This window comes from Colias eurytheme, chromosome 25 (assembly GCF_061535395.1).
Source record: "Colias eurytheme isolate Ceu_HAF_F1 chromosome 25, ilColEury1 Martin Lab GWU primary, whole genome shotgun sequence".
In the NCBI taxonomy this organism is placed as follows: Eukaryota; Metazoa; Arthropoda; class Insecta; order Lepidoptera; family Pieridae; genus Colias; species Colias eurytheme.
This window is the reverse complement of record NC_143004.1, coordinates 2,292,247-2,302,477: the sequence shown is the minus strand read 5'-3', so window position 1 is coordinate 2,302,477 and position 10,231 is coordinate 2,292,247. Positions and strand designations below refer to the sequence as shown.

The 10,231-nt window shown below is 33.6% G+C and overlaps 1 protein-coding gene across 1 annotated transcript in view; it reads right to left on the bottom strand.

Annotated features, from left to right (window-relative positions):
* Positions 1–10,231, bottom strand: part of LOC149897470 (serine protease inhibitor dipetalogastin) — a 211,886-nt gene that overhangs the window by 99,618 nt on the left and 102,037 nt on the right. The window lies entirely within an intron of this gene.

The following is a 10,231-nucleotide window of genomic DNA, read 5'->3' as shown; positions in this document are numbered from 1 at the left end:
GTTTCCGAGATTAGCGCGTTCAAACAAACAAACTCTTCAGCTTTATAATATTAGTATAGATTATATTATTATACATAAAATTTGCTAATTAACTAAATAGGTAACTCTACACATTTTGTACATGAATCCAAAAACTTAAATTCCAAACTAACTTCATATATATATACTAATATTATAAAACTGAAGTTTGTTTGTTTGTTTGAACGCGCTAGTCTCAGGAACTACTGGTCCGATTTGAAAAATTATTTCGGTGTTAGATAGCCCTTTCATCGAGGAAGGCTATAGACTATATAATTTATTATTATCATCACGATAAGACCAACAGGAGCGGAGCCACGCGGGTGAAACCGCGGAGCGCAGCTAGTTATAAATATGAAATAGCTCAAACAAAGAATTGAAAAGGAAATAGAGAAGAAAATATAGAATAAGGAATTACAACTGCAACCAAACTTCTCTAAGTAATTATACCTAATTAATTATTTTTCATAACCAAAATTGATTGCAAGGGTCATGCATCATACTGATAAGTTAATTATATAGACCGACCCGCGAAGGCGCAAAAAAAACCGAAATTTACTTATTAATAATTTATTGTAAAAAAACTACGTCCCTCCCGTTCAATGTAGGAACCAAGAGTGCTCGTCGTCCTCGGCGGGGCAGCTGCAGCGTCGCGGTGGTGGTGATTGCCGCAACACTCTCTGGAGTCGCAGGTGTGCGCGATGTCGCAAACGCTATCAAGTACAAGTCCTTCTTGGGTGGCCCAATGCATCCTCTAATAATTAAGGCGTGTTAATATGTAGGTACATAACAAGTTTAATCAAAATTAAATGTTTATTGAATCATTTCGTTTGTCAATAAAAAACGAGATAGTATTGTATAATGTAACAGTAACATAGAAACAAAGAATTATTACACGAAATGCAGATTTTAACGGTTTTTAAACACGATTTATTCAATAAATTATTTTATACCTACGTTTCAAATATATTTTTGTACGTAAGTGATTTTTGTATATTTTCTTTTTAAGAACTGCTAAATTATAATAATATCTTAGACAACTTAAAATAATATTTATAGAAAATGAATCGCCAAATGTGCTACTAAGCGCAAAACTCGAGAACGGTCGAACCGATTTCGTTAATTATTTTTTTTTATAATATTCGTTGAACAACCTAAGGAGAGAAAACGTAAACATGTACCACGGCCGAAGCCAGGGCGGACCGCTAGTTAATTATAAATTGTGTGCGCCTGTCATTTTACTTCAAGACAAGCTTGTGAACATGAAATAATAAAAATTATTATACAATCTCAAGACTGTTCTCATCTCTGGGCCGGAGCCCCACAGTATCAACTCCTTCCTCTTGACCGCATCCAACGTCGAGTAGCTCGAATTGTCGATGACCGTAGGCTTTCCGATAGGCTCGATCCTCTGTCAGTGCGAAGAGACGTTGCGTCTCTTTGTATACTGTACAGAATCTACTATGGGGAGTGCTCTGAGGAATTGTTCCACCTATTACCAGCCGCACAGTTCCACCACCGGACCACACGCCGTAAAAACCAGTTCCATCCGCACCATCTGGATGGTTGGCGCTCCACCATGACTGTCCGCTTCACCCGCAACTTCCTTCCGCGTACGGTGAAACTGTGGAACGATTTGCCACCTGCGGTGTTCCCGAACAACTACGACATTGGGGCCTTCAAGAAAAGAGCTTAATTGTCTATAAAAGGCCGGCAAAGCACCTGCAACACTTCTAGTGTTACAAGTGTCTATGGGCGGTGGTGACCACTTAACATCAGGTGGCCCACCTGCCCCTTTGCTTGCTCTGTCATAAAAAAAAAATTTAGAAGGAGTAAAAAAAAAAATCTTTGTCGTTGGAATTTCAATAACTAAATATCTGAATAGTCCAGGAAACATATATACTTAGAGCTTATAATAATTATTTTAGCATAAGATAATATTATGAATATGTTTATGTTGCAGTTGTGGCTTATTAAAGACCTTTGACTTTAAGGAAAAAGTCGGGGTTTAACTCTAGATTGGTGTAAGAAATGGTAAATGGTAAATTAATTTTACAATTATCAGTTCTATTTATTCAGTGAAGGAAAAATAAGAGTGAAAATCATCAAAAAATCTTATGCAAACAACTGTGTTCATGCAGTCAAATCAAACATGTAATAATGATGATATTATCTTCTTATATATATAAAAATGAATCCATATTTCCCTTGGTCACGGCATCACGATTCACGCGTGAACGGGTGGACCGATTTCGATAATTATTTTTTTATAATATTCCTTGAAGTAAAAAGATGGTTCATATGGAGAGAAAACGTAAACATGTACCACGGGCGAAGCCGGGGCGGACCGCTAGTTAATTATATTTTAGAACATTGGAAATCATATAAACATGATGAAATATTACCAGTCTTATTATCATACTAGCTGTTGCCCGCAGCTTCGCCTGCGTGGAAAATATCGTCCCTTTCATACCTTATTTTATCTCCTTGGGGGTTAGAATTGATCAAAATCCTTCCTTAGCGGATGCCTACGTCCTAACATCCGTCCAGTGGTTTGAGCTGTGCGTTGATAGATATCACTATGTCTGTCAGTCAGTCAGTTACCTTTGAGTTATAATATTATCATATTTCATAATGATTTTGCATTCATGGCATTTGCATTCTATAGCACTCAAGTATCAAGTACATATTTATCGGTGACAGAATTTTTTAAATCGGTGTAGTAGTCCCTGAGATTAGGGCGTTCACACAAACAAATGTTCTATATCTTGTGAATTACATGTTTTTGATTCAATACAATATACCTAATTAATTTCATAAACAAGGATCAATATACTAATATTAAACATTAAACCTAAGAATAATGCATAAGTCTACATAATTTATTATGATTTATCTCTAAACTCACGTAACTATGTAATTTAAATTATTCATATAATAATATTGTTGCATTATTATTATTGTCGTCATATTATACTTCATTTTACACTCTGGAATTTTGTTATAATAAATTAATAACTAACAATAAGGAAAAAAATGTTTTTCGAGTAAGTAAATATTTTTTGTACGACTCATAATGCGTGTCCTTTATTTTTATGGTTGCCTGGTAGAGATTGCTTCTGAGCATTAAGACCGCTTATTGTACACTTTACAAGCTTGTGTTCATTTCATTTCGATTCCTGATAAATGTACAATGAAGTATCATAAATAAATCTGTGGTGTTTGGTATATACCTCGTAAGTGCAAAAATGGCCATTTTTTGTTTTCTGGCCATCTATACTGATAAAAACGTCCTCTTTCGTTTGGTCTATGTCACATAAGCCTACTGATAGTAGAAATACCTTAAATAGGTTGTATCAAAACCCCTTAAGTACAAAAAAATATATTTTTATTTGATACAAATATATTAATATAACTTAACATAGACTTGTAAAACGAATACTCAATCAACGAACGGTCATTTACAACGTAAGAGCACTTAACATAATTAGACCAAACTTGAATAATTATTATCATCACTTAACTTATTTGTACCAAATCAAATAAAATTATTTGTGAACTTAACAGGTCTTCTCCGGTCTCCCTTACTTAAATATAACGTTATTTGGCACATAATTTAAATCTTCAGACATTAGGTCTGAAGCCCATCCATACTAATATTATAAATGCGAAAGTAACTCTGTCTGTCTGTCTGTTACTCAATCACGCCTAAACTACTGAACCAATTTGCATGAAATTTGGTATGGAGATATTTTGATAAACGAGAAAGGACATAGGCTACCTTTTATTGCGAAATATGTACCACGGGCGAAGCCGGGGCGGACCACTAGTTATCTATAAAGAAACATGCATGTGATGCAAGATCTCTTAGACTTAGTGTGTTCAGAAACGTTTACCAATCTTTAAATCGAATTAAAGATTGGTATACGTTTAAAAAGCCAAGTAACGATACCTACATGCACAAGGTTTGATTCTTTGTCTCTTCAAATTCATTCTTTCGTGTCAGATTAGAATAGATTTAGAAAAATCGGAGCATAAGGCAACATTTCACTATGAAACTAAAAGATAAAGGCTGTTTGTTAACAGATTCCAAATTTAACTGCATCTGTAGCCTTTTATAAAAGAAACTTTGGACTTTTAATTTAAAAATCCGCAAAGTTACTACTAAACGAACATTCCATTATGTTATATATGAAGGAATAGCTCAAAGAGGTGCGGATGAAATCGCATCATGCTTATGGCATTTTATTAACGGTTTGGCAGAAGAAGTAGAGTAGCTTATTTTATATTCAGTGTTGTCCAGGTCAAAAACGGTATAATATCTTGCCTGTTAAGCAGATATTGAAAGATTCATTCATAAAAAAAACAGCACGTAGATTTTAAATACTCTTTCAGTAAAAATGAAGAGTTTCTGTATTTCTTTTAAGAGAACTGAGAAAAGAGAGAAGTCTCCGAAGTGGCTTTGCCATTGGCCTCTAATGAGCCTATCCATATCGATGCTCTGAAATTCAAAGATCTCTTAGATCTCCTGCCAATAAGTGATCCAATTTATGATGATTATTTCAAATCATTGTCTCATGGTCCGACTAGAAACAATCTTATGACTTTCAGTGACAGTGATGACGACTATGAATGAATGTTGTAATGGTACGTTTTACAAACAAATTTTATTTGACTTGATCCAGCTCGTTACTATTTGCAGGGTAAGGGCATCTTCTCACAAGGAGAAGGCATGAGCAGTAATCACCACGCTTGCTCACTGCTGGTTGGTGATTTCAGACCAAAATCCCGGTTGCCATCACGATGTTTTCCTGTTATTAGAAATGATGATGTTTTCTTGTTATAGAAGATGTATCTCTGGTTATTAGAGTTTCTACTTATGCATCCGAAAAAGACACATTGGTACATGTCGGTTGAAGGGATCGATCCCGCAGCATCTAGCACGGCAGGCAAGCGAACTACCGTGACTTCTGAACCACACACACACACACACACTACTTTTAGGATTTTACTTTGTAGAGAGAGTATCAGAGAATTGCATATTGCACGAAAATCACAATATTTCCTGGCTTTTTTATGAGTACTTATTTGTGGCAAATCACATTCCTATTCGTTTTTGTGTTTATATATGGTTAAATCTATTTGTATGGAAGACGTTTCCCCATAATATTTGTTTTTTGATGTCTGTTTATGTTTCCGTCGAAAAAAAAAATGAAAAATCCTTTCAATTAAGGTAAAAATAGGAATAAATACTAATTAAGAGTACAAATAAATATGCTCTAATCCACTTAAGTACACACGTTTTAGACATTTTCACATCATTTTCACATTTTTTTCTTTTGGTACAAACATGTTAAGTAACAATTACTCTTGAACTAGAACATTTTTTTTATTTTTTTTGTAAGTGTTCAAAACTTGAACATAATAGACATTTAAATATCATAAATTTGTTTTACTCAAGAGTTTATTCCGATCTGTAGCAACAGGGTAGCAACCGTGAAAACTTTCAAACGCTCATACTCAAAAATCACCATTTTGCACTTAAGTGGTACGTACCAAATACCACAGAAATAATAAATAAATACGAAGCATTAGAAAGTGCTCTGGAATGGAAAAATCATTCGTGCCTCGGTTTTACAACTATTTAATTAATTACACGATTAGTAATCCACTAAGGGCTGATTTTTCAATCCTTGGTTAAAACTTATTCGTCGAATAACGAATTAAACTACCATGTATGAAAGGTATTCTAATTGCCCGTATTTGACAGTTTACGTGACATTTTAATATTATCGTGTAATACTTTATTGGACGGGTAAGTTTTATCCAAGGATTGAAAAATCGGCCCTTAATATCATAAACTGTACATCATTTTATAGATAATTTAATGGAGATTAATACTATCACTGGTAAAAATCGTTTCAAGAAAATTAAACTGGAAAGAAAATAGAAATGTAGAAACAGAAAAAAGAATTCCCGTCAATCAACACCTTTTTTTAGCTTGTGTAAAATTTAACTTGCGGAGATTGCTATTGAAAATGGTGATATCATGATTTAAGCATCGTACTTATTAACGAAAAACTATAATTACCTATGTTCTTCTTTTCGTCGAAGGTGATTGCATTATGAGTCTTGCACCTATGATTATGACTTAGGATTATGAGTATACATCTCTTTCACTGATCGATTTTTCTTTAGGGACAAGAAGATGATCAGGCTTCTGTGTCCTGCACGACCGAGACATTTTTTCTTCGTCTCTACAGGGAATTCAACTCAAATAGGCAGAAACGAGCTTATTATATCTAAATGCGCATACCTATATATAACTCAAAGGTTTGACTGACTGACTGACATAGTGGTCTATCAACGCACAACCTAAGCCACTGAACGGATTGGTCTGAAATTTGGCATACAGATAGATGATGACTAAGGACGTAGGCATCAGCTAAAAAAATTTGTCAATTCTTCACCCAATAAGATAAAATAAATAGGTTATGAAAGTTTGTACTATGAAAATTTATCTTTTACACGCAGTCAAAGCTGCGGGCAACAGCTAGTATCCTATGACAAATTATATTCATATTAAATCACACGATGCCATATTTATTACACCAATATTAATAATAATGAGAAAACAATATATTAATCATCTAGGAAAAGCTATAAAATACAAGCGTATTAACATTATATTATTTAATAATAATATGCATTATTAACATTCCAATTATTGATAAATGTTGCAATGAATATATTATAATATTATTTAAAAGATTCACTGTCCGTGTGTACGACTTAAAAGAAAGACTAACAAACACTCGCATTTATAAAAATTTGTATATCAAAATAATGACGCATGTCTGTAGTGAAAGATGTTTTTTTTTAAATAAGTACTGTCAATATTTACGTAGCTTCGTGGGTTAGATTATAGAGAAACCCACAAAAAGTATTCCATAATCATTTAAACGAAAAAAATATCTATTAATCTTGTACAGTAGGTATATTATCGATTCAATAAAAAAAAATTTTTTTTTACAAAACAAAATATGAGCAATTTTAAAACCGATGTGGGTTACACCGCGTGTAGAAAATCACTATATCACTACATAGTATAAAACAAAGTCGCTTTCTCTGCATGTCCCTATGTTCCTTTGTATGCTTAAATCTTTAAAACTACGCAACGGATTTTGATGCAGTTTTTTTAATAGATAGAGTGATTCAAGAGGAAGAGTTTAGTATGTATAATAATTTATTAGGTTTTAGACATAGCGGGCGAAGCCGCGGGTGGATAGCTAGTATAATATAAATGTAATTCTTATCAATAACAATTTCTCAATTACATGCGCTAGAGGAAAGAAGCATATTTTATTATTATGTAATAAATAAAATATAATAAGAAGAAATAGGGAAAATAAGAGTACCTTAATGAAGAACTTAAAAAAATATTACTGACGTTCAGGCTACCTTTGGGTAAATAATAATACCTGAAATAAAATCTAATATATTATAATGTAAGTATTTTCTTGATTTAAGTAAAATTGGTAAAATAAATGTAACGTAAAAGATATCAAAAACTATAAAATTTTCAACACTCATGTGCTCTTAAATTGCACCTTTACCGAGTAGGTAGATAATAATAAAATATATTTTATTTCCTAGGGGGCTTTTTGTAAGTCGGCTAGATTTAGAACCTCCTTTTTTGAAATCGGTTAAATAAGATAATTATGGTCTAACTATTTCATTTGTATTTAAATTATATTTATGTTAGCTATATCTGCTTAAAAGAAATAAGTATAAGAAATTAAGTAATGAAAGTTTGGAAACATTTGAGTTTCATAAGCTTTATCACAAAAAAAAATATACAATTTATGAAAATAATAATTGTCTCATCAAGGAATACGAGTGTAAAATGACCATGACATACAGATAGGCAGTTAAACGGTGAGAAATGATATAGATATATTCCTTACCTATATTATAATATGACTAGCTGTGCCCTGCGGTTTTACCCGCATTGCTCTGCTCCTGTTGGTCTTAGCGTGATGATACATAGCCTATAGTCTTCCTCGATAAATGGGCTAACTTACACCGAAATAATTTTACAAATCGGAACACTAGTTCCTGAGATTAGCGCGTTCAAACAAAAAAAACAAACTTCAGCTTTATAATATTAGTATAGATTGAGAAATCTTATAATAATATTCCTAGCTGTCCCGGCAAATGTTGTTCTGCCTTACTCTATCCTAAATACACACTAAGAATACTGCATGGATTTACTTAAAATTTTGTACAGAGATAGATTGAGACCTGATAGAGGTTTATCCCGGAAAGTCCACGGAAACGAGAACTATGCGGGATTTTCTTTGACTACGTGGGCGAAGCCGATGGTGGAAAGTTAGCTTTAATTATAAAAAGTTATATACTCAATTAACTATTTACTATTACAATCATTTTGGTATTACTGTTTCTTAATACAAAATGTAATCCAACTTGTTGCATAAGATTTATTCATCATTAAAATAATTATTACGGAAAAAATAGAACGAATATTAAGGAAAATTAAAATTAAAGGTTCCCTGGGTCACTATCTTTTACAAATAATGTTACATCTAAATTAACTGTATGTATATGTATGAATCATCTCTACAAAATATAAACATATATTACGTGCATTCAGAACTATAGGAAAAAATATCAAAATAATATTATACAATTATGATTTTGCACATTTGTATTTTGTTTATAAGTTTGGTACCAAACATCACTTAAATGGTATGATGAATGTTCCAGATTCAGGAGGTGTGGCAGATTGTATTTAATTTATTTTACCCCTTAGTTATATCAGCTCGACAAAATCCTCTATTTTTAACACGCTTTATTAGGTTCACCAAGGGTCACCTCTATGTTTGAAAGTAACCGATATTTTAGACTCTATTTGACGCACTTTAAACGGACAGATTTAATTGTTTGTACACATCAAGGATCGGTGACAATACAATAATTTCATGAGTTTCAATTTAAGTGAAGTCCCGTGTCCCCAAGTAGGGTAAGGGGCAGAAGCATTATGCATACACCTGTTTCGTTGATCGATATTCTTTAGGGACAAGTAGGTGATCAGCTTTCTGTGTCCTACCAGACCGAGACATTTTCTTCGTCTCCACTGGGAATTGAACCCAAGATCCACCCTTGGTTCTACGCTGTGGTTCTACAAGGCGGTGGTATAGGTTTTCTTAATTAAGCTATTGCATAGCTTCTATCGCGGGCCTTGAGCGCGGGGACCGAATCGAGAAATTCAGTAACGAAAAAACCTCACGCCTCCCACTCCGACGGGCTCGGAGGTGTGGCTTGAAGGCATGCTATGCAATAGCTTTACCGCGGCAGTCCCCGAGTGCCACACGTCTTTTTTTTTAACATAATCATATTATTTTCCTACACACGAGGAAGACTTTAAAGAGAGCTCAGAGCAGATAGTATATATGACTATAAATGACATTTTGACGTAGGCACTTGTCCAATGCGTACGAATCTTAATACGTCAGTATTGTACGCCAATGATTACCAATTATGGATATTTTTGCTACTTCTAAGTAGTAAATATATATTATCTGAACTACAATATATCATGAGCAAATGCTATATTAAAATATATTTGTTAATATATTATTTGCTCATGATATATCTATACATATAAAAGAAAGTCGAATTAGTTACTCCACTTATAACTCAAGAACGGCTGAACCGATTTAGCTGAAAATTGGCAGGGAGGTAGTTTAGAGCCATAGACATAAAGGACATAGGATACTAAATATGTACCACGGGCGAAGCCAGGGTGGACCACTAGTAACATCTTAATATATATAAATCTCGTGTCACAATGTTTGTCCTCAATGGACTCCTAAACCACTTAACCGATTATAATAAAATTCGCACACCATGTGCAGTTCGATCCAACTTGAGAGATAGGATAGTTTAAACATGTAGGTACCACGGGCGAAGCCGGGGCGGACCACTAGTATATAATATACATATGTATAAAAAATTCTCATATCGCGGCGTTTGTAGTTACCTCCGAAACGGCTTGACCGGTTCTCATGAAATTTTAAGTACATATCGAATAGGTCTGAGAATCGCACAATATTTTTCGAACCCCTAAGTGGTTAGAATAAGGCAGAAAAACGTTTTCCGAGATAGCTAGTAATATTATAATAATACTAGC